The 21,500-nt window shown below is 55.1% G+C and overlaps 23 non-coding genes across 23 annotated transcripts; all 23 read left to right on the top strand.

The window, feature by feature from the left end:
• Positions 1–371: 371 nt before the first annotated feature.
• On the top strand, positions 372–490 carry LOC126232096 (5S ribosomal RNA). Its single transcript, XR_007544648.1, has one exon. It is a non-coding gene; the product is annotated as a 5S ribosomal RNA (ribosomal RNA).
• An 837-nt stretch (positions 491–1,327) lies between these two features.
• LOC126232095 (5S ribosomal RNA) lies at positions 1,328–1,446 on the top strand. The gene has a single exon (XR_007544647.1). It is a non-coding gene; the product is annotated as a 5S ribosomal RNA (ribosomal RNA).
• Positions 1,447–2,287: 841 nt separating this feature from the next.
• On the top strand, positions 2,288–2,406 carry LOC126232094 (5S ribosomal RNA). The gene has a single exon (XR_007544646.1). It is a non-coding gene; the product is annotated as a 5S ribosomal RNA (ribosomal RNA).
• Positions 2,407–3,245: 839 nt separating this feature from the next.
• LOC126232093 (5S ribosomal RNA) lies at positions 3,246–3,364 on the top strand. The gene has a single exon (XR_007544645.1). It is a non-coding gene; the product is annotated as a 5S ribosomal RNA (ribosomal RNA).
• An 842-nt stretch (positions 3,365–4,206) lies between these two features.
• On the top strand, positions 4,207–4,325 carry LOC126232091 (5S ribosomal RNA). Its single transcript, XR_007544643.1, has one exon. It is a non-coding gene; the product is annotated as a 5S ribosomal RNA (ribosomal RNA).
• An 838-nt stretch (positions 4,326–5,163) lies between these two features.
• LOC126232090 (5S ribosomal RNA) lies at positions 5,164–5,282 on the top strand. Its single transcript, XR_007544642.1, has one exon. It is a non-coding gene; the product is annotated as a 5S ribosomal RNA (ribosomal RNA).
• An 806-nt stretch (positions 5,283–6,088) lies between these two features.
• LOC126232107 (5S ribosomal RNA) lies at positions 6,089–6,207 on the top strand. Its single transcript, XR_007544658.1, has one exon. It is a non-coding gene; the product is annotated as a 5S ribosomal RNA (ribosomal RNA).
• An 838-nt stretch (positions 6,208–7,045) lies between these two features.
• LOC126232089 (5S ribosomal RNA) lies at positions 7,046–7,164 on the top strand. Its single transcript, XR_007544641.1, has one exon. It is a non-coding gene; the product is annotated as a 5S ribosomal RNA (ribosomal RNA).
• An 843-nt stretch (positions 7,165–8,007) lies between these two features.
• On the top strand, positions 8,008–8,126 carry LOC126232088 (5S ribosomal RNA). Its single transcript, XR_007544640.1, has one exon. It is a non-coding gene; the product is annotated as a 5S ribosomal RNA (ribosomal RNA).
• An 805-nt stretch (positions 8,127–8,931) lies between these two features.
• On the top strand, positions 8,932–9,050 carry LOC126232106 (5S ribosomal RNA). The gene has a single exon (XR_007544657.1). It is a non-coding gene; the product is annotated as a 5S ribosomal RNA (ribosomal RNA).
• Positions 9,051–9,888: 838 nt separating this feature from the next.
• LOC126232087 (5S ribosomal RNA) lies at positions 9,889–10,007 on the top strand. The gene has a single exon (XR_007544639.1). It is a non-coding gene; the product is annotated as a 5S ribosomal RNA (ribosomal RNA).
• An 806-nt stretch (positions 10,008–10,813) lies between these two features.
• LOC126232105 (5S ribosomal RNA) lies at positions 10,814–10,932 on the top strand. The gene has a single exon (XR_007544656.1). It is a non-coding gene; the product is annotated as a 5S ribosomal RNA (ribosomal RNA).
• Positions 10,933–11,775: 843 nt separating this feature from the next.
• LOC126232084 (5S ribosomal RNA) lies at positions 11,776–11,894 on the top strand. The gene has a single exon (XR_007544638.1). It is a non-coding gene; the product is annotated as a 5S ribosomal RNA (ribosomal RNA).
• Positions 11,895–12,736: 842 nt separating this feature from the next.
• LOC126232083 (5S ribosomal RNA) lies at positions 12,737–12,855 on the top strand. The gene has a single exon (XR_007544637.1). It is a non-coding gene; the product is annotated as a 5S ribosomal RNA (ribosomal RNA).
• An 806-nt stretch (positions 12,856–13,661) lies between these two features.
• On the top strand, positions 13,662–13,780 carry LOC126232103 (5S ribosomal RNA). Its single transcript, XR_007544654.1, has one exon. It is a non-coding gene; the product is annotated as a 5S ribosomal RNA (ribosomal RNA).
• Positions 13,781–14,618: 838 nt separating this feature from the next.
• LOC126232082 (5S ribosomal RNA) lies at positions 14,619–14,737 on the top strand. Its single transcript, XR_007544636.1, has one exon. It is a non-coding gene; the product is annotated as a 5S ribosomal RNA (ribosomal RNA).
• Positions 14,738–15,577: 840 nt separating this feature from the next.
• Positions 15,578–15,696, top strand: LOC126232081 (5S ribosomal RNA). Its single transcript, XR_007544635.1, has one exon. It is a non-coding gene; the product is annotated as a 5S ribosomal RNA (ribosomal RNA).
• An 840-nt stretch (positions 15,697–16,536) lies between these two features.
• Positions 16,537–16,655, top strand: LOC126232080 (5S ribosomal RNA). Its single transcript, XR_007544634.1, has one exon. It is a non-coding gene; the product is annotated as a 5S ribosomal RNA (ribosomal RNA).
• An 842-nt stretch (positions 16,656–17,497) lies between these two features.
• Positions 17,498–17,616, top strand: LOC126232115 (5S ribosomal RNA). The gene has a single exon (XR_007544665.1). It is a non-coding gene; the product is annotated as a 5S ribosomal RNA (ribosomal RNA).
• An 838-nt stretch (positions 17,617–18,454) lies between these two features.
• Positions 18,455–18,573, top strand: LOC126232114 (5S ribosomal RNA). Its single transcript, XR_007544664.1, has one exon. It is a non-coding gene; the product is annotated as a 5S ribosomal RNA (ribosomal RNA).
• Positions 18,574–19,411: 838 nt separating this feature from the next.
• LOC126232104 (5S ribosomal RNA) lies at positions 19,412–19,530 on the top strand. The gene has a single exon (XR_007544655.1). It is a non-coding gene; the product is annotated as a 5S ribosomal RNA (ribosomal RNA).
• An 832-nt stretch (positions 19,531–20,362) lies between these two features.
• Positions 20,363–20,481, top strand: LOC126232092 (5S ribosomal RNA). The gene has a single exon (XR_007544644.1). It is a non-coding gene; the product is annotated as a 5S ribosomal RNA (ribosomal RNA).
• An 843-nt stretch (positions 20,482–21,324) lies between these two features.
• On the top strand, positions 21,325–21,443 carry LOC126232079 (5S ribosomal RNA). The gene has a single exon (XR_007544633.1). It is a non-coding gene; the product is annotated as a 5S ribosomal RNA (ribosomal RNA).
• Positions 21,444–21,500: the final 57 nt, after the last annotated feature.

The following is a 21,500-nucleotide window of genomic DNA, read 5'->3' as shown; positions in this document are numbered from 1 at the left end:
CGAGGCGAGGCGAGGCGAGGAAGCCCACATCGCTACCAGTGGCGCCCTCCAGCACGACACTGCCACACCCCGCACAGGCCCCCCGCTGGACACCAGGGACAAGATGCGTCCTCCGCTAGTGTCGAAGGCTGCACGCGCCCAGCGAATGACAGGAGGTGCAACGAGCAGCAGTGCGTCTCACACACGCGGCGGTGCGCCCGCTAATTCGGCCGTCGCTCTGCTGGGACGCCGGGCGCGCCCCCCGCGCCGTCCTCGAGGAACTGGCTGTTGCGGAAGGAAGTGCCTACGTCAAATGCGGCCGAAAACTAACATTTTGTGTGTTGGGAGAAAAGCCGAACGCGAATTCTGCCGTGCTCCTACATTACACGAGTGCCAACGGCCATACCATGATAAATACACCGGTTCTCGTCCGATCACCGAAGTTAAGTATCATTGGGCCCGGTTAGTACTTGGATGGGTGACCGCCTGGGAAACCCGGGTGCTGTTGGCTCCCTTCCTTTTTTTTTTTTTTTATGTCGCTACCCCTGCCAGCCCAATTTTCAAACTACCCTTCTGTTGTGACAACGATGCTTCCTTAAGCCTTTTAAACTACTGTAATGGTACGAAAATGCAGTAATTAACTCAGTTTGGGGGAGAATGTGCTAACCAAGTTTGCCAAGAAGACTTTCAAAACGACAAAACAGTACGAATCGGCAGGTGATTTCTGAAATACGTCAGCGCCTATTGTTGTGTAGGAGTGTAGAGTTCCAAATTTGATTTGTAATCACGAATTTGTCCCTTAGTCGTCTCGTCTCGTCTCGTCCCGCAGACGTTTGTCGTGCTTGCGCTGTCATATGGACCACGACCCGAGCGGCAGCGAGCGGCAGTCGAGCAAAGTCGGGACAAGTCGGGACGGGATACGAATGGTGCGAATGCACTGCAAAGTACGCAGACACCTGGTGCGAGGCGAGGCGAGGCGAGGCGAGGCGAGGCGAGGAAGCCCACATCGCTACCAGTGGCGCCCTCCAGCACGACACTGCCACACCCCGCACAGGCCCCCCGCTGGACACCAGGGACAAGATGCGTCCTCCGCTAGTGTCGAAGGCTGCACGCGCCCAGCGAATGACAGGAGGTGCAACGAGCAGCAGTGCGTCTCACACACGCGGCGGTGCGCCCGCTAATTCGGCCGTCGCTCTGCTGGGACGCCGGGCGCGCCCCCCGCGCCGTCCTCGAGGAACTGGCTGTTGCGGAAGGAAGTGCCTACGTCAAATGCGGCCGAAAACTAACATTTTGTGTGTTGGGAGAAAAGCCGAACGCGAATTCTGCCGTGCTCCTACATTACACGAGTGCCAACGGCCATACCATGATAAATACACCGGTTCTCGTCCGATCACCGAAGTTAAGTATCATTGGGCCCGGTTAGTACTTGGATGGGTGACCGCCTGGGAAACCCGGGTGCTGTTGGCTCCCTTCCTTTTTTTTTTTTTTTTTTTATGTCGCTACCCCTGCCAGCCCAATTTTCAAACTACCCTTCTGTTGTGACAACGATGCTTCCTTAAGCCTTTTAAACTACTGTAATGGTACGAAAATGCAGTAATTAACTCAGTTTGGGGGAGAATGTGCTAACCAAGTTTGCCAAGAAGACTTTCAAAACGACAAAACAGTACGAATCGGCAGGTGATTTCTGAAATACGTCAGCGCCTATTGTTGTGTAGGAGTGTAGAGTTCCAAATTTGATTTGTAATCACGAATTTGTCCCTTAGTCGTCTCGTCTCGTCTCGTCCCGCAGACGTTTGTCGTGCTTGCGCTGTCATATGGACCACGACCCGAGCGGCAGCGAGCGGCAGTCGAGCAAAGTCGGGACAAGTCGGGACGGGATACGAATGGTGCGAATGCACTGCAAAGTACGCAGACACCTGGTGCGAGGCGAGGCGAGGCGAGGCGAGGCGAGGCGAGGAAGCCCACATCGCTACCAGTGGCGCCCTCCAGCACGACACTGCCACACCCCGCACAGGCCCCCCGCTGGACACCAGGGACAAGATGCGTCCTCCGCTAGTGTCGAAGGCTGCACGCGCCCAGCGAATGACAGGAGGTGCAACGAGCAGCAGTGCGTCTCACACACGCGGCGGTGCGCCCGCTAATTCGGCCGTCGCTCTGCTGGGACGCCGGGCGCGCCCCCCGCGCCGTCCTCGAGGAACTGGCTGTTGCGGAAGGAAGTGCCTACGTCAAATGCGGCCGAAAACTAACATTTTGTGTGTTGGGAGAAAAGCCGAACGCGAATTCTGCCGTGCTCCTACATTACACGAGTGCCAACGGCCATACCATGATAAATACACCGGTTCTCGTCCGATCACCGAAGTTAAGTATCATTGGGCCCGGTTAGTACTTGGATGGGTGACCGCCTGGGAAACCCGGGTGCTGTTGGCTCCCTTCCTTTTTTTTTTTTTTTTTATGTCGCTACCCCTGCCAGCCCAATTTTCAAACTACCCTTCTGTTGTGACAACGATGCTTCCTTAAGCCTTTTAAACTACTGTAATGGTACGAAAATGCAGTAATTAACTCAGTTTGGGGGAGAATGTGCTAACCAAGTTTGCCAAGAAGACTTTCAAAACGACAAAACAGTACGAATCGGCAGGTGATTTCTGAAATACGTCAGCGCCTATTGTTGTGTAGGAGTGTAGAGTTCCAAATTTGATTTGTAATCACGAATTTGTCCCTTAGTCGTCTCGTCTCGTCTCGTCCCGCAGACGTTTGTCGTGCTTGCGCTGTCATATGGACCACGACCCGAGCGGCAGCGAGCGGCAGTCGAGCAAAGTCGGGACAAGTCGGGACGGGATACGAATGGTGCGAATGCACTGCAAAGTACGCAGACACCTGGTGCGAGGCGAGGCGAGGCGAGGCGAGGCGAGGCGAGGAAGCCCACATCGCTACCAGTGGCGCCCTCCAGCACGACACTGCCACACCCCGCACAGGCCCCCCGCTGGACACCAGGGACAAGATGCGTCCTCCGCTAGTGTCGAAGGCTGCACGCGCCCAGCGAATGACAGGAGGTGCAACGAGCAGCAGTGCGTCTCACACACGCGGCGGTGCGCCCGCTAATTCGGCCGTCGCTCTGCTGGGACGCCGGGCGCGCCCCCCGCGCCGTCCTCGAGGAACTGGCTGTTGCGGAAGGAAGTGCCTACGTCAAATGCGGCCGAAAACTAACATTTTGTGTGTTGGGAGAAAAGCCGAACGCGAATTCTGCCGTGCTCCTACATTACACGAGTGCCAACGGCCATACCATGATAAATACACCGGTTCTCGTCCGATCACCGAAGTTAAGTATCATTGGGCCCGGTTAGTACTTGGATGGGTGACCGCCTGGGAAACCCGGGTGCTGTTGGCTCCCTTCCTTTTTTTTTTTTTTTTTTTTATGTCGCTACCCCTGCCAGCCCAATTTTCAAACTACCCTTCTGTTGTGACAACGATGCTTCCTTAAGCCTTTTAAACTACTGTAATGGTACGAAAATGCAGTAATTAACTCAGTTTGGGGGAGAATGTGCTAACCAAGTTTGCCAAGAAGACTTTCAAAACGACAAAACAGTACGAATCGGCAGGTGATTTCTGAAATACGTCAGCGCCTATTGTTGTGTAGGAGTGTAGAGTTCCAAATTTGATTTGTAATCACGAATTTGTCCCTTAGTCGTCTCGTCTCGTCTCGTCCCGCAGACGTTTGTCGTGCTTGCGCTGTCATATGGACCACGACCCGAGCGGCAGCGAGCGGCAGTCGAGCAAAGTCGGGACAAGTCGGGACGGGATACGAATGGTGCGAATGCACTGCAAAGTACGCAGACACCTGGTGCGAGGCGAGGCGAGGCGAGGCGAGGCGAGGCGAGGAAGCCCACATCGCTACCAGTGGCGCCCTCCAGCACGACACTGCCACACCCCGCACAGGCCCCCCGCTGGACACCAGGGACAAGATGCGTCCTCCGCTAGTGTCGAAGGCTGCACGCGCCCAGCGAATGACAGGAGGTGCAACGAGCAGCAGTGCGTCTCACACACGCGGCGGTGCGCCCGCTAATTCGGCCGTCGCTCTGCTGGGACGCCGGGCGCGCCCCCCGCGCCGTCCTCGAGGAACTGGCTGTTGCGGAAGGAAGTGCCTACGTCAAATGCGGCCGAAAACTAACATTTTGTGTGTTGGGAGAAAAGCCGAACGCGAATTCTGCCGTGCTCCTACATTACACGAGTGCCAACGGCCATACCATGATAAATACACCGGTTCTCGTCCGATCACCGAAGTTAAGTATCATTGGGCCCGGTTAGTACTTGGATGGGTGACCGCCTGGGAAACCCGGGTGCTGTTGGCTCCCTTCCTTTTTTTTTTTTTTTTATGTCGCTACCCCTGCCAGCCCAATTTTCAAACTACCCTTCTGTTGTGACAACGATGCTTCCTTAAGCCTTTTAAACTACTGTAATGGTACGAAAATGCAGTAATTAACTCAGTTTGGGGGAGAATGTGCTAACCAAGTTTGCCAAGAAGACTTTCAAAACGACAAAACAGTACGAATCGGCAGGTGATTTCTGAAATACGTCAGCGCCTATTGTTGTGTAGGAGTGTAGAGTTCCAAATTTGATTTGTAATCACGAATTTGTCCCTTAGTCGTCTCGTCTCGTCTCGTCCCGCAGACGTTTGTCGTGCTTGCGCTGTCATATGGACCACGACCCGAGCGGCAGCGAGCGGCAGTCGAGCAAAGTCGGGACAAGTCGGGACGGGATACGAATGGTGCGAATGCACTGCAAAGTACGCAGACACCTGGTGCGAGGCGAGGCGAGGCGAGGCGAGGCGAGGCGAGGAAGCCCACATCGCTACCAGTGGCGCCCTCCAGCACGACACTGCCACACCCCGCACAGGCCCCCCGCTGGACACCAGGGACAAGATGCGTCCTCCGCTAGTGTCGAAGGCTGCACGCGCCCAGCGAATGACAGGAGGTGCAACGAGCAGCAGTGCGTCTCACACACGCGGCGGTGCGCCCGCTAATTCGGCCGTCGCTCTGCTGGGACGCCGGGCGCGCCCCCCGCGCCGTCCTCGAGGAACTGGCTGTTGCGGAAGGAAGTGCCTACGTCAAATGCGGCCGAAAACTAACATTTTGTGTGTTGGGAGAAAAGCCGAACGCGAATTCTGCCGTGCTCCTACATTACACGAGTGCCAACGGCCATACCATGATAAATACACCGGTTCTCGTCCGATCACCGAAGTTAAGTATCATTGGGCCCGGTTAGTACTTGGATGGGTGACCGCCTGGGAAACCCGGGTGCTGTTGGCTCCCTTCCTTTTTTTTTTTTTTTTTTTATGTCGCTACCCCTGCCAGCCCAATTTTCAAACTACCCTTCTGTTGTGACAACGATGCTTCCTTAAGCCTTTTAAACTACTGTAATGGTACGAAAATGCAGTAATTAACTCAGTTTGGGGGAGAATGTGCTAACCAAGTTTGCCAAGAAGACTTTCAAAACGACAAAACAGTACGAATCGGCAGGTGATTTCTGAAATACGTCAGCGCCTATTGTTGTGTAGGAGTGTAGAGTTCCAAATTTGATTTGTAATCACGAATTTGTCCCTTAGTCGTCTCGTCTCGTCTCGTCCCGCAGACGTTTGTCGTGCTTGCGCTGTCATATGGACCACGACCCGAGCGGCAGCGAGCGGCAGTCGGGACAAGTCGGGACGGGATACGAATGGTGCGAATGCACTGCAAAGTACGCAGACACCTGGTGCGAGGCGAGGAAGCCCACATCGCTACCAGTGGCGCCCTCCAGCACGACACTGCCACACCCCGCACAGGCCCCCCGCTGGACACCAGGGACAAGATGCGTCCTCCGCTAGTGTCGAAGGCTGCACGCGCCCAGCGAATGACAGGAGGTGCAACGAGCAGCAGTGCGTCTCACACACGCGGCGGTGCGCCCGCTAATTCGGCCGTCGCTCTGCTGGGACGCCGGGCGCGCCCCCCGCGCCGTCCTCGAGGAACTGGCTGTTGCGGAAGGAAGTGCCTACGTCAAATGCGGCCGAAAACTAACATTTTGTGTGTTGGGAGAAAAGCCGAACGCGAATTCTGCCGTGCTCCTACATTACACGAGTGCCAACGGCCATACCATGATAAATACACCGGTTCTCGTCCGATCACCGAAGTTAAGTATCGTTGGGCCCGGTTAGTACTTGGATGGGTGACCGCCTGGGAAACCCGGGTGCTGTTGGCTCCCTTCCTTTTTTTTTTTTTTTTATGTCGCTACCCCTGCCAGCCCAATTTTCAAACTACCCTTCTGTTGTGACAACGATGCTTCCTTAAGCCTTTTAAACTACTGTAATGGTACGAAAATGCAGTAATTAACTCAGTTTGGGGGAGAATGTGCTAACCAAGTTTGCCAAGAAGACTTTCAAAACGACAAAACAGTACGAATCGGCAGGTGATTTCTGAAATACGTCAGCGCCTATTGTTGTGTAGGAGTGTAGAGTTCCAAATTTGATTTGTAATCACGAATTTGTCCCTTAGTCGTCTCGTCTCGTCTCGTCCCGCAGACGTTTGTCGTGCTTGCGCTGTCATATGGACCACGACCCGAGCGGCAGCGAGCGGCAGTCGAGCAAAGTCGGGACAAGTCGGGACGGGATACGAATGGTGCGAATGCACTGCAAAGTACGCAGACACCTGGTGCGAGGCGAGGCGAGGCGAGGCGAGGCGAGGCGAGGAAGCCCACATCGCTACCAGTGGCGCCCTCCAGCACGACACTGCCACACCCCGCACAGGCCCCCCGCTGGACACCAGGGACAAGATGCGTCCTCCGCTAGTGTCGAAGGCTGCACGCGCCCAGCGAATGACAGGAGGTGCAACGAGCAGCAGTGCGTCTCACACACGCGGCGGTGCGCCCGCTAATTCGGCCGTCGCTCTGCTGGGACGCCGGGCGCGCCCCCCGCGCCGTCCTCGAGGAACTGGCTGTTGCGGAAGGAAGTGCCTACGTCAAATGCGGCCGAAAACTAACATTTTGTGTGTTGGGAGAAAAGCCGAACGCGAATTCTGCCGTGCTCCTACATTACACGAGTGCCAACGGCCATACCATGATAAATACACCGGTTCTCGTCCGATCACCGAAGTTAAGTATCATTGGGCCCGGTTAGTACTTGGATGGGTGACCGCCTGGGAAACCCGGGTGCTGTTGGCTCCCTTCCTTTTTTTTTTTTTTTTTTTTTATGTCGCTACCCCTGCCAGCCCAATTTTCAAACTACCCTTCTGTTGTGACAACGATGCTTCCTTAAGCCTTTTAAACTACTGTAATGGTACGAAAATGCAGTAATTAACTCAGTTTGGGGGAGAATGTGCTAACCAAGTTTGCCAAGAAGACTTTCAAAACGACAAAACAGTACGAATCGGCAGGTGATTTCTGAAATACGTCAGCGCCTATTGTTGTGTAGGAGTGTAGAGTTCCAAATTTGATTTGTAATCACGAATTTGTCCCTTAGTCGTCTCGTCTCGTCTCGTCCCGCAGACGTTTGTCGTGCTTGCGCTGTCATATGGACCACGACCCGAGCGGCAGCGAGCGGCAGTCGAGCAAAGTCGGGACAAGTCGGGACGGGATACGAATGGTGCGAATGCACTGCAAAGTACGCAGACACCTGGTGCGAGGCGAGGCGAGGCGAGGCGAGGCGAGGCGAGGAAGCCCACATCGCTACCAGTGGCGCCCTCCAGCACGACACTGCCACACCCCGCACAGGCCCCCCGCTGGACACCAGGGACAAGATGCGTCCTCCGCTAGTGTCGAAGGCTGCACGCGCCCAGCGAATGACAGGAGGTGCAACGAGCAGCAGTGCGTCTCACACACGCGGCGGTGCGCCCGCTAATTCGGCCGTCGCTCTGCTGGGACGCCGGGCGCGCCCCCCGCGCCGTCCTCGAGGAACTGGCTGTTGCGGAAGGAAGTGCCTACGTCAAATGCGGCCGAAAACTAACATTTTGTGTGTTGGGAGAAAAGCCGAACGCGAATTCTGCCGTGCTCCTACATTACACGAGTGCCAACGGCCATACCATGATAAATACACCGGTTCTCGTCCGATCACCGAAGTTAAGTATCATTGGGCCCGGTTAGTACTTGGATGGGTGACCGCCTGGGAAACCCGGGTGCTGTTGGCTCCCTTCCTTTTTTTTTTTTTTTTTTATGTCGCTACCCCTGCCAGCCCAATTTTCAAACTACCCTTCTGTTGTGACAACGATGCTTCCTTAAGCCTTTTAAACTACTGTAATGGTACGAAAATGCAGTAATTAACTCAGTTTGGGGGAGAATGTGCTAACCAAGTTTGCCAAGAAGACTTTCAAAACGACAAAACAGTACGAATCGGCAGGTGATTTCTGAAATACGTCAGCGCCTATTGTTGTGTAGGAGTGTAGAGTTCCAAATTTGATTTGTAATCACGAATTTGTCCCTTAGTCGTCTCGTCTCGTCTCGTCCCGCAGACGTTTGTCGTGCTTGCGCTGTCATATGGACCACGACCCGAGCGGCAGCGAGCGGCAGTCGGGACAAGTCGGGACGGGATACGAATGGTGCGAATGCACTGCAAAGTACGCAGACACCTGGTGCGAGGCGAGGAAGCCCACATCGCTACCAGTGGCGCCCTCCAGCACGACACTGCCACACCCCGCACAGGCCCCCCGCTGGACACCAGGGACAAGATGCGTCCTCCGCTAGTGTCGAAGGCTGCACGCGCCCAGCGAATGACAGGAGGTGCAACGAGCAGCAGTGCGTCTCACACACGCGGCGGTGCGCCCGCTAATTCGGCCGTCGCTCTGCTGGGACGCCGGGCGCGCCCCCCGCGCCGTCCTCGAGGAACTGGCTGTTGCGGAAGGAAGTGCCTACGTCAAATGCGGCCGAAAACTAACATTTTGTGTGTTGGGAGAAAAGCCGAACGCGAATTCTGCCGTGCTCCTACATTACACGAGTGCCAACGGCCATACCATGATAAATACACCGGTTCTCGTCCGATCACCGAAGTTAAGTATCGTTGGGCCCGGTTAGTACTTGGATGGGTGACCGCCTGGGAAACCCGGGTGCTGTTGGCTCCCTTCCTTTTTTTTTTTTTTTTATGTCGCTACCCCTGCCAGCCCAATTTTCAAACTACCCTTCTGTTGTGACAACGATGCTTCCTTAAGCCTTTTAAACTACTGTAATGGTACGAAAATGCAGTAATTAACTCAGTTTGGGGGAGAATGTGCTAACCAAGTTTGCCAAGAAGACTTTCAAAACGACAAAACAGTACGAATCGGCAGGTGATTTCTGAAATACGTCAGCGCCTATTGTTGTGTAGGAGTGTAGAGTTCCAAATTTGATTTGTAATCACGAATTTGTCCCTTAGTCGTCTCGTCTCGTCTCGTCCCGCAGACGTTTGTCGTGCTTGCGCTGTCATATGGACCACGACCCGAGCGGCAGCGAGCGGCAGTCGAGCAAAGTCGGGACAAGTCGGGACGGGATACGAATGGTGCGAATGCACTGCAAAGTACGCAGACACCTGGTGCGAGGCGAGGCGAGGCGAGGCGAGGCGAGGCGAGGAAGCCCACATCGCTACCAGTGGCGCCCTCCAGCACGACACTGCCACACCCCGCACAGGCCCCCCGCTGGACACCAGGGACAAGATGCGTCCTCCGCTAGTGTCGAAGGCTGCACGCGCCCAGCGAATGACAGGAGGTGCAACGAGCAGCAGTGCGTCTCACACACGCGGCGGTGCGCCCGCTAATTCGGCCGTCGCTCTGCTGGGACGCCGGGCGCGCCCCCCGCGCCGTCCTCGAGGAACTGGCTGTTGCGGAAGGAAGTGCCTACGTCAAATGCGGCCGAAAACTAACATTTTGTGTGTTGGGAGAAAAGCCGAACGCGAATTCTGCCGTGCTCCTACATTACACGAGTGCCAACGGCCATACCATGATAAATACACCGGTTCTCGTCCGATCACCGAAGTTAAGTATCATTGGGCCCGGTTAGTACTTGGATGGGTGACCGCCTGGGAAACCCGGGTGCTGTTGGCTCCCTTCCTTTTTTTTTTTTTTTTTTTATGTCGCTACCCCTGCCAGCCCAATTTTCAAACTACCCTTCTGTTGTGACAACGATGCTTCCTTAAGCCTTTTAAACTACTGTAATGGTACGAAAATGCAGTAATTAACTCAGTTTGGGGGAGAATGTGCTAACCAAGTTTGCCAAGAAGACTTTCAAAACGACAAAACAGTACGAATCGGCAGGTGATTTCTGAAATACGTCAGCGCCTATTGTTGTGTAGGAGTGTAGAGTTCCAAATTTGATTTGTAATCACGAATTTGTCCCTTAGTCGTCTCGTCTCGTCTCGTCCCGCAGACGTTTGTCGTGCTTGCGCTGTCATATGGACCACGACCCGAGCGGCAGCGAGCGGCAGTCGGGACAAGTCGGGACGGGATACGAATGGTGCGAATGCACTGCAAAGTACGCAGACACCTGGTGCGAGGCGAGGAAGCCCACATCGCTACCAGTGGCGCCCTCCAGCACGACACTGCCACACCCCGCACAGGCCCCCCGCTGGACACCAGGGACAAGATGCGTCCTCCGCTAGTGTCGAAGGCTGCACGCGCCCAGCGAATGACAGGAGGTGCAACGAGCAGCAGTGCGTCTCACACACGCGGCGGTGCGCCCGCTAATTCGGCCGTCGCTCTGCTGGGACGCCGGGCGCGCCCCCCGCGCCGTCCTCGAGGAACTGGCTGTTGCGGAAGGAAGTGCCTACGTCAAATGCGGCCGAAAACTAACATTTTGTGTGTTGGGAGAAAAGCCGAACGCGAATTCTGCCGTGCTCCTACATTACACGAGTGCCAACGGCCATACCATGATAAATACACCGGTTCTCGTCCGATCACCGAAGTTAAGTATCGTTGGGCCCGGTTAGTACTTGGATGGGTGACCGCCTGGGAAACCCGGGTGCTGTTGGCTCCCTTCCTTTTTTTTTTTTTTTTATGTCGCTACCCCTGCCAGCCCAATTTTCAAACTACCCTTCTGTTGTGACAACGATGCTTCCTTAAGCCTTTTAAACTACTGTAATGGTACGAAAATGCAGTAATTAACTCAGTTTGGGGGAGAATGTGCTAACCAAGTTTGCCAAGAAGACTTTCAAAACGACAAAACAGTACGAATCGGCAGGTGATTTCTGAAATACGTCAGCGCCTATTGTTGTGTAGGAGTGTAGAGTTCCAAATTTGATTTGTAATCACGAATTTGTCCCTTAGTCGTCTCGTCTCGTCTCGTCCCGCAGACGTTTGTCGTGCTTGCGCTGTCATATGGACCACGACCCGAGCGGCAGCGAGCGGCAGTCGAGCAAAGTCGGGACAAGTCGGGACGGGATACGAATGGTGCGAATGCACTGCAAAGTACGCAGACACCTGGTGCGAGGCGAGGCGAGGCGAGGCGAGGCGAGGCGAGGCGAGGAAGCCCACATCGCTACCAGTGGCGCCCTCCAGCACGACACTGCCACACCCCGCACAGGCCCCCCGCTGGACACCAGGGACAAGATGCGTCCTCCGCTAGTGTCGAAGGCTGCACGCGCCCAGCGAATGACAGGAGGTGCAACGAGCAGCAGTGCGTCTCACACACGCGGCGGTGCGCCCGCTAATTCGGCCGTCGCTCTGCTGGGACGCCGGGCGCGCCCCCCGCGCCGTCCTCGAGGAACTGGCTGTTGCGGAAGGAAGTGCCTACGTCAAATGCGGCCGAAAACTAACATTTTGTGTGTTGGGAGAAAAGCCGAACGCGAATTCTGCCGTGCTCCTACATTACACGAGTGCCAACGGCCATACCATGATAAATACACCGGTTCTCGTCCGATCACCGAAGTTAAGTATCATTGGGCCCGGTTAGTACTTGGATGGGTGACCGCCTGGGAAACCCGGGTGCTGTTGGCTCCCTTCCTTTTTTTTTTTTTTTTTTTTATGTCGCTACCCCTGCCAGCCCAATTTTCAAACTACCCTTCTGTTGTGACAACGATGCTTCCTTAAGCCTTTTAAACTACTGTAATGGTACGAAAATGCAGTAATTAACTCAGTTTGGGGGAGAATGTGCTAACCAAGTTTGCCAAGAAGACTTTCAAAACGACAAAACAGTACGAATCGGCAGGTGATTTCTGAAATACGTCAGCGCCTATTGTTGTGTAGGAGTGTAGAGTTCCAAATTTGATTTGTAATCACGAATTTGTCCCTTAGTCGTCTCGTCTCGTCTCGTCCCGCAGACGTTTGTCGTGCTTGCGCTGTCATATGGACCACGACCCGAGCGGCAGCGAGCGGCAGTCGAGCAAAGTCGGGACAAGTCGGGACGGGATACGAATGGTGCGAATGCACTGCAAAGTACGCAGACACCTGGTGCGAGGCGAGGCGAGGCGAGGCGAGGCGAGGCGAGGAAGCCCACATCGCTACCAGTGGCGCCCTCCAGCACGACACTGCCACACCCCGCACAGGCCCCCCGCTGGACACCAGGGACAAGATGCGTCCTCCGCTAGTGTCGAAGGCTGCACGCGCCCAGCGAATGACAGGAGGTGCAACGAGCAGCAGTGCGTCTCACACACGCGGCGGTGCGCCCGCTAATTCGGCCGTCGCTCTGCTGGGACGCCGGGCGCGCCCCCCGCGCCGTCCTCGAGGAACTGGCTGTTGCGGAAGGAAGTGCCTACGTCAAATGCGGCCGAAAACTAACATTTTGTGTGTTGGGAGAAAAGCCGAACGCGAATTCTGCCGTGCTCCTACATTACACGAGTGCCAACGGCCATACCATGATAAATACACCGGTTCTCGTCCGATCACCGAAGTTAAGTATCATTGGGCCCGGTTAGTACTTGGATGGGTGACCGCCTGGGAAACCCGGGTGCTGTTGGCTCCCTTCCTTTTTTTTTTTTTTTTTTTATGTCGCTACCCCTGCCAGCCCAATTTTCAAACTACCCTTCTGTTGTGACAACGATGCTTCCTTAAGCCTTTTAAACTACTGTAATGGTACGAAAATGCAGTAATTAACTCAGTTTGGGGGAGAATGTGCTAACCAAGTTTGCCAAGAAGACTTTCAAAACGACAAAACAGTACGAATCGGCAGGTGATTTCTGAAATACGTCAGCGCCTATTGTTGTGTAGGAGTGTAGAGTTCCAAATTTGATTTGTAATCACGAATTTGTCCCTTAGTCGTCTCGTCTCGTCTCGTCCCGCAGACGTTTGTCGTGCTTGCGCTGTCATATGGACCACGACCCGAGCGGCAGCGAGCGGCAGTCGGGACAAGTCGGGACGGGATACGAATGGTGCGAATGCACTGCAAAGTACGCAGACACCTGGTGCGAGGCGAGGAAGCCCACATCGCTACCAGTGGCGCCCTCCAGCACGACACTGCCACACCCCGCACAGGCCCCCCGCTGGACACCAGGGACAAGATGCGTCCTCCGCTAGTGTCGAAGGCTGCACGCGCCCAGCGAATGACAGGAGGTGCAACGAGCAGCAGTGCGTCTCACACACGCGGCGGTGCGCCCGCTAATTCGGCCGTCGCTCTGCTGGGACGCCGGGCGCGCCCCCCGCGCCGTCCTCGAGGAACTGGCTGTTGCGGAAGGAAGTGCCTACGTCAAATGCGGCCGAAAACTAACATTTTGTGTGTTGGGAGAAAAGCCGAACGCGAATTCTGCCGTGCTCCTACATTACACGAGTGCCAACGGCCATACCATGATAAATACACCGGTTCTCGTCCGATCACCGAAGTTAAGTATCGTTGGGCCCGGTTAGTACTTGGATGGGTGACCGCCTGGGAAACCCGGGTGCTGTTGGCTCCCTTCCTTTTTTTTTTTTTTTTATGTCGCTACCCCTGCCAGCCCAATTTTCAAACTACCCTTCTGTTGTGACAACGATGCTTCCTTAAGCCTTTTAAACTACTGTAATGGTACGAAAATGCAGTAATTAACTCAGTTTGGGGGAGAATGTGCTAACCAAGTTTGCCAAGAAGACTTTCAAAACGACAAAACAGTACGAATCGGCAGGTGATTTCTGAAATACGTCAGCGCCTATTGTTGTGTAGGAGTGTAGAGTTCCAAATTTGATTTGTAATCACGAATTTGTCCCTTAGTCGTCTCGTCTCGTCTCGTCCCGCAGACGTTTGTCGTGCTTGCGCTGTCATATGGACCACGACCCGAGCGGCAGCGAGCGGCAGTCGAGCAAAGTCGGGACAAGTCGGGACGGGATACGAATGGTGCGAATGCACTGCAAAGTACGCAGACACCTGGTGCGAGGCGAGGCGAGGCGAGGCGAGGCGAGGCGAGGAAGCCCACATCGCTACCAGTGGCGCCCTCCAGCACGACACTGCCACACCCCGCACAGGCCCCCCGCTGGACACCAGGGACAAGATGCGTCCTCCGCTAGTGTCGAAGGCTGCACGCGCCCAGCGAATGACAGGAGGTGCAACGAGCAGCAGTGCGTCTCACACACGCGGCGGTGCGCCCGCTAATTCGGCCGTCGCTCTGCTGGGACGCCGGGCGCGCCCCCCGCGCCGTCCTCGAGGAACTGGCTGTTGCGGAAGGAAGTGCCTACGTCAAATGCGGCCGAAAACTAACATTTTGTGTGTTGGGAGAAAAGCCGAACGCGAATTCTGCCGTGCTCCTACATTACACGAGTGCCAACGGCCATACCATGATAAATACACCGGTTCTCGTCCGATCACCGAAGTTAAGTATCATTGGGCCCGGTTAGTACTTGGATGGGTGACCGCCTGGGAAACCCGGGTGCTGTTGGCTCCCTTCCTTTTTTTTTTTTTTTTTTATGTCGCTACCCCTGCCAGCCCAATTTTCAAACTACCCTTCTGTTGTGACAACGATGCTTCCTTAAGCCTTTTAAACTACTGTAATGGTACGAAAATGCAGTAATTAACTCAGTTTGGGGGAGAATGTGCTAACCAAGTTTGCCAAGAAGACTTTCAAAACGACAAAACAGTACGAATCGGCAGGTGATTTCTGAAATACGTCAGCGCCTATTGTTGTGTAGGAGTGTAGAGTTCCAAATTTGATTTGTAATCACGAATTTGTCCCTTAGTCGTCTCGTCTCGTCTCGTCCCGCAGACGTTTGTCGTGCTTGCGCTGTCATATGGACCACGACCCGAGCGGCAGCGAGCGGCAGTCGAGCAAAGTCGGGACAAGTCGGGACGGGATACGAATGGTGCGAATGCACTGCAAAGTACGCAGACACCTGGTGCGAGGCGAGGCGAGGCGAGGCGAGGCGAGGCGAGGAAGCCCACATCGCTACCAGTGGCGCCCTCCAGCACGACACTGCCACACCCCGCACAGGCCCCCCGCTGGACACCAGGGACAAGATGCGTCCTCCGCTAGTGTCGAAGGCTGCACGCGCCCAGCGAATGACAGGAGGTGCAACGAGCAGCAGTGCGTCTCACACACGCGGCGGTGCGCCCGCTAATTCGGCCGTCGCTCTGCTGGGACGCCGGGCGCGCCCCCCGCGCCGTCCTCGAGGAACTGGCTGTTGCGGAAGGAAGTGCCTACGTCAAATGCGGCCGAAAACTAACATTTTGTGTGTTGGGAGAAAAGCCGAACGCGAATTCTGCCGTGCTCCTACATTACACGAGTGCCAACGGCCATACCATGATAAATACACCGGTTCTCGTCCGATCACCGAAGTTAAGTATCATTGGGCCCGGTTAGTACTTGGATGGGTGACCGCCTGGGAAACCCGGGTGCTGTTGGCTCCCTTCCTTTTTTTTTTTTTTTTTTATGTCGCTACCCCTGCCAGCCCAATTTTCAAACTACCCTTCTGTTGTGACAACGATGCTTCCTTAAGCCTTTTAAACTACTGTAATGGTACGAAAATGCAGTAATTAACTCAGTTTGGGGGAGAATGTGCTAACCAAGTTTGCCAAGAAGACTTTCAAAACGACAAAACAGTACGAATCGGCAGGTGATTTCTGAAATACGTCAGCGCCTATTGTTGTGTAGGAGTGTAGAGTTCCAAATTTGATTTGTAATCACGAATTTGTCCCTTAGTCGTCTCGTCTCGTCTCGTCCCGCAGACGTTTGTCGTGCTTGCGCTGTCATATGGACCACGACCCGAGCGGCAGCGAGCGGCAGTCGAGCAAAGTCGGGACAAGTCGGGACGGGATACGAATGGTGCGAATGCACTGCAAAGTACGCAGACACCTGGTGCGAGGCGAGGCGAGGCGAGGCGAGGCGAGGCGAGGAAGCCCACATCGCTACCAGTGGCGCCCTCCAGCACGACACTGCCACACCCCGCACAGGCCCCCCGCTGGACACCAGGGACAAGATGCGTCCTCCGCTAGTGTCGAAGGCTGCACGCGCCCAGCGAATGACAGGAGGTGCAACGAGCAGCAGTGCGTCTCACACACGCGGCGGTGCGCCCGCTAATTCGGCCGTCGCTCTGCTGGGACGCCGGGCGCGCCCCCCGCGCCGTCCTCGAGGAACTGGCTGTTGCGGAAGGAAGTGCCTACGTCAAATGCGGCCGAAAACTAACATTTTGTGTGTTGGGAGAAAAGCCGAACGCGAATTCTGCCGTGCTCCTACATTACACGAGTGCCAACGGCCATACCATGATAAATACACCGGTTCTCGTCCGATCACCGAAGTTAAGTATCATTGGGCCCGGTTAGTACTTGGATGGGTGACCGCCTGGGAAACCCGGGTGCTGTTGGCTCCCTTCCTTTTTTTTTTTTTTTTTTTTATGTCGCTACCCCTGCCAGCCCAATTTTCAAACTACCCTTCTGTTGTGACAACGATGCTTCCTTAAGCCTTTTAAACTACTGTAATGGTACGAAAATGCAGTAATTAACTCAGTTTGGGGGAGAATGTGCTAACCAAGTTTGCCAAGAAGACTTTCAAAACGACAAAACAGTACGAATCGGCAGGTGATTTCTGAAATACGTCAGCGCCTATTGTTGTGTAGGAGTGTAGAGTTCCAAATTTGATTTGTAATCACGAATTTGTCCCTTAGTCGTCTCGTCTCGTCTCGTCCCGCAGACGTTTGTCGTGCTTGCGCTGTCATATGGACCACGACCCGAGCGGCAGCGAGCGGCAGTCGAGCAAAGTCGGGACAAGTCGGGACGGGATACGAATGGTGCGAATGCACTGCAAAGTACGCAGACACCTGGTGCGAGGCGAGGCGAGGCGAGGCGAGGCGAGGCGAGGAAGCCCACATCGCTACCAGTGGCGCCCTCCAGCACGACACTGCCACACCCCGCACAGGCCCCCCGCTGGACACCAGGGACAAGATGCGTCCTCCGCTAGTGTCGAAGGCTGCACGCGCCCAGCGAATGACAGGAGGTGCAACGAGCAGCAGTGCGTCTCACACACGCGGCGGTGCGCCCGCTAATTCGGCCGTCGCTCTGCTGGGACGCCGGGCGCGCCCCCCGCGCCGTCCTCGAGGAACTGGCTGTTGCGGAAGGAAGTGCCTACGTCAAATGCGGCCGAAAACTAACATTTTGTGTGTTGGGAGAAAAGCCGAACGCGAATTCTGCCGTGCTCCTACATTACACGAGTGCCAACGGCCATACCATGATAAATACACCGGTTCTCGTCCGATCACCGAAGTTAAGTATCATTGGGCCCGGTTAGTACTTGGATGGGTGACCGCCTGGGAAACCCGGGTGCTGTTGGCTCCCTTCCTTTTTTTTTTTTTTTTATGTCGCTACCCCTGCCAGCCCAATTTTCAAACTACCCTTCTGTTGTGACAACGATGCTTCCTTAAGCCTTTTAAACTACTGTAATGGTACGAAAATGCAGTAATTAACTCAGTTTGGGGGAGAATGTGCTAACCAAGTTTGCCAAGAAGACTTTCAAAACGACAAAACAGTACGAATCGGCAGGTGATTTCTGAAATACGTCAGCGCCTATTGTTGTGTAGGAGTGTAGAGTTCCAAATTTGATTTGTAATCACGAATTTGTCCCTTAGTCGTCTCGTCTCGTCTCGTCCCGCAGACGTTTGTCGTGCTTGCGCTGTCATATGGACCACGACCCGAGCGGCAGCGAGCGGCAGTCGAGCAAAGTCGGGACAAGTCGGGACGGGATACGAATGGTGCGAATGCACTGCAAAGTACGCAGACACCTGGTGCGAGGCGAGGCGAGGCGAGGCGAGGCGAGGCGAGGAAGCCCACATCGCTACCAGTGGCGCCCTCCAGCACGACACTGCCACACCCCGCACAGGCCCCCCGCTGGACACCAGGGACAAGATGCGTCCTCCGCTAGTGTCGAAGGCTGCACGCGCCCAGCGAATGACAGGAGGTGCAACGAGCAGCAGTGCGTCTCACACACGCGGCGGTGCGCCCGCTAATTCGGCCGTCGCTCTGCTGGGACGCCGGGCGCGCCCCCCGCGCCGTCCTCGAGGAACTGGCTGTTGCGGAAGGAAGTGCCTACGTCAAATGCGGCCGAAAACTAACATTTTGTGTGTTGGGAGAAAAGCCGAACGCGAATTCTGCCGTGCTCCTACATTACACGAGTGCCAACGGCCATACCATGATAAATACACCGGTTCTCGTCCGATCACCGAAGTTAAGTATCATTGGGCCCGGTTAGTACTTGGATGGGTGACCGCCTGGGAAACCCGGGTGCTGTTGGCTCCCTTCCTTTTTTTTTTTTTTTTATGTCGCTACCCCTGCCAGCCCAATTTTCAAACTACCCTTCTGTTGTGACAACGATGCTTCCTTAAGCCTTTTAAACTACTGTAATGGTACGAAAATGCAGTAATTAACTCAGTTTGGGGGAGAATGTGCTAACCAAGTTTGCCAAGAAGACTTTCAAAACGACAAAACAGTACGAATCGGCAGGTGATTTCTGAAATACGTCAGCGCCTATTGTTGTGTAGGAGTGTAGAGTTCCAAATTTGATTTGTAATCACGAATTTGTCCCTTAGTCGTCTCGTCTCGTCTCGTCCCGCAGACGTTTGTCGTGCTTGCGCTGTCATATGGACCACGACCCGAGCGGCAGCGAGCGGCAGTCGAGCAAAGTCGGGACAAGTCGGGACGGGATACGAATGGTGCGAATGCACTGCAAAGTACGCAGACACCTGGTGCGAGGCGAGGCGAGGCGAGGCGAGGCGAGGCGAGGAAGCCCACATCGCTACCAGTGGCGCCCTCCAGCACGACACTGCCACACCCCGCACAGGCCCCCCGCTGGACACCAGGGACAAGATGCGTCCTCCGCTAGTGTCGAAGGCTGCACGCGCCCAGCGAATGACAGGAGGTGCAACGAGCAGCAGTGCGTCTCACACACGCGGCGGTGCGCCCGCTAATTCGGCCGTCGCTCTGCTGGGACGCCGGGCGCGCCCCCCGCGCCGTCCTCGAGGAACTGGCTGTTGCGGAAGGAAGTGCCTACGTCAAATGCGGCCGAAAACTAACATTTTGTGTGTTGGGAGAAAAGCCGAACGCGAATTCTGCCGTGCTCCTACATTACACGAGTGCCAACGGCCATACCATGATAAATACACCGGTTCTCGTCCGATCACCGAAGTTAAGTATCATTGGGCCCGGTTAGTACTTGGATGGGTGACCGCCTGGGAAACCCGGGTGCTGTTGGCTCCCTTCCTTTTTTTTTTTTTTTATGTCGCTACCCCTGCCAGCCCAATTTTCAAACTACCCTTCTGTTGTGACAACGATGCTTCCTTAAGCCTTTTAAACTACTGTAATGGTACGAAAATGCAGTAATTAACTCAGTTTGGGGGAGAATGTGCTAACCAAGTTTGCCAAGAAGACTTTCAAAACGACAAAACAGTACGAATCGGCAGGTGATTTCTGAAATACGTCAGCGCCTATTGTTGTGTAGGAGTGTAGAGTTCCAAATTTGATTTGTAATCACGAATTTGTCCCTTAGTCGTCTCGTCTCGTCCCGCAGACGTTTGTCGTGCTTGCGCTGTCATATGGACCACGACCCGAGCGGCAGCGAGCGGCAGTCGAGCAAAGTCGGGACAAGTCGGGACGGGATACGAATGGTGCGAATGCACTGCAAAGTACGCAGACACCTGGTGCGAGGCGAGGCGAGGCGAGGCGAGGCGAGGCGAGGAAGCCCACATCGCTACCAGTGGCGCCCTCCAGCACGACACTGCCACACCCCGCACAGGCCCCCCGCTGGACACCAGGGACAAGATGCGTCCTCCGCTAGTGTCGAAGGCTGCACGCGCCCAGCGAATGACAGGAGGTGCAACGAGCAGCAGTGCGTCTCACACACGCGGCGGTGCGCCCGCTAATTCGGCCGTCGCTCTGCTGGGACGCCGGGCGCGCCCCCCGCGCCGTCCTCGAGGAACTGGCTGTTGCGGAAGGAAGTGCCTACGTCAAATGCGGCCGAAAACTAACATTTTGTGTGTTGGGAGAAAAGCCGAACGCGAATTCTGCCGTGCTCCTACATTACACGAGTGCCAACGGCCATACCATGATAAATACACCGGTTCTCGTCCGATCACCGAAGTTAAGTATCATTGGGCCCGGTTAGTACTTGGATGGGTGACCGCCTGGGAAACCCGGGTGCTGTTGGCTCCCTTCCTTTTTTTTTTTTTTTTTTTTTATGTCGCTACCCCTGCCAGCCCAATTTTCAAACTACCCTTCTGTTGTGACAACGATGCTTCCTTAAGCCTTTTAAACTACTGTAATGGTACGAAAATGCAGTAATTAACTCAGTTTGGGGGAGAATGTGCTAACCAAGTTTGCCAAGAAGACTTTCAAAACGACAAAACAGTACGAATCGGCAGGTGATTTCTGAAATACGTCAGCGCCTATTGTTGTGTAGGAGTGTAGAGTTCCAAATTTGATTTGTAATCACGAATTTGTCCCTTAGTCGTCTCGTCTCGTCTCGTCCCGCAGACGTTTGTCGTGCTTGCGCTGTCATATGGACCACGACCCGAGCGGCAGCGAGCGGCAGTCGAGCAAAGTCGGGACAAGTCGGGACGGGATACGAATGGTGCGAATGCACTGCAAAGTACGCAGACACCTGGTGCGAGGCGAGGCGAGGCGAGGCGAGGCGAGGCGAGGAAGCCCACATCGCTACCAGTGGCGCCCTCCAGCACGACACTGCCACACCCCGCACAGGCCCCCCGCTGGACACCAGGGACAAGATGCGTCCTCCGCTAGTGTCGAAGGCTGCACGCGCCCAGCGAATGACAGGAGGTGCAACGAGCAGCAGTGCGTCTCACACACGCGGCGGTGCGCCCGCTAATTCGGCCGTCGCTCTGCTGGGACGCCGGGCGCGCCCCCCGCGCCGTCCTCGAGGAACTGGCTGTTGCGGAAGGAAGTGCCTACGTCAAATGCGGCCGAAAACTAACATTTTGTGTGTTGGGAGAAAAGCCGAACGCGAATTCTGCCGTGCTCCTACATTACACGAGTGCCAACGGCCATACCATGATAAATACACCGGTTCTCGTCCGATCACCGAAGTTAAGTATCATTGGGCCCGGTTAGTACTTGGATGGGTGACCGCCTGGGAAACCCGGGTGCTGTTGGCTCCCTTCCTTTTTTTTTTTTTTTTTTATGTCGCTACCCCTGCCAGCCCAATTTTCAAA

The sequence above is a fragment of the Schistocerca nitens genome, unplaced genomic scaffold (assembly GCF_023898315.1).
Source record: "Schistocerca nitens isolate TAMUIC-IGC-003100 unplaced genomic scaffold, iqSchNite1.1 HiC_scaffold_423, whole genome shotgun sequence".
Lineage (NCBI taxonomy): Eukaryota > Metazoa > Arthropoda > Insecta > Orthoptera > Acrididae > Schistocerca > Schistocerca nitens.
The sequence above is the reverse complement of the archived record's forward strand: the minus strand, read 5'-3'. Positions and strand labels throughout refer to the sequence as shown.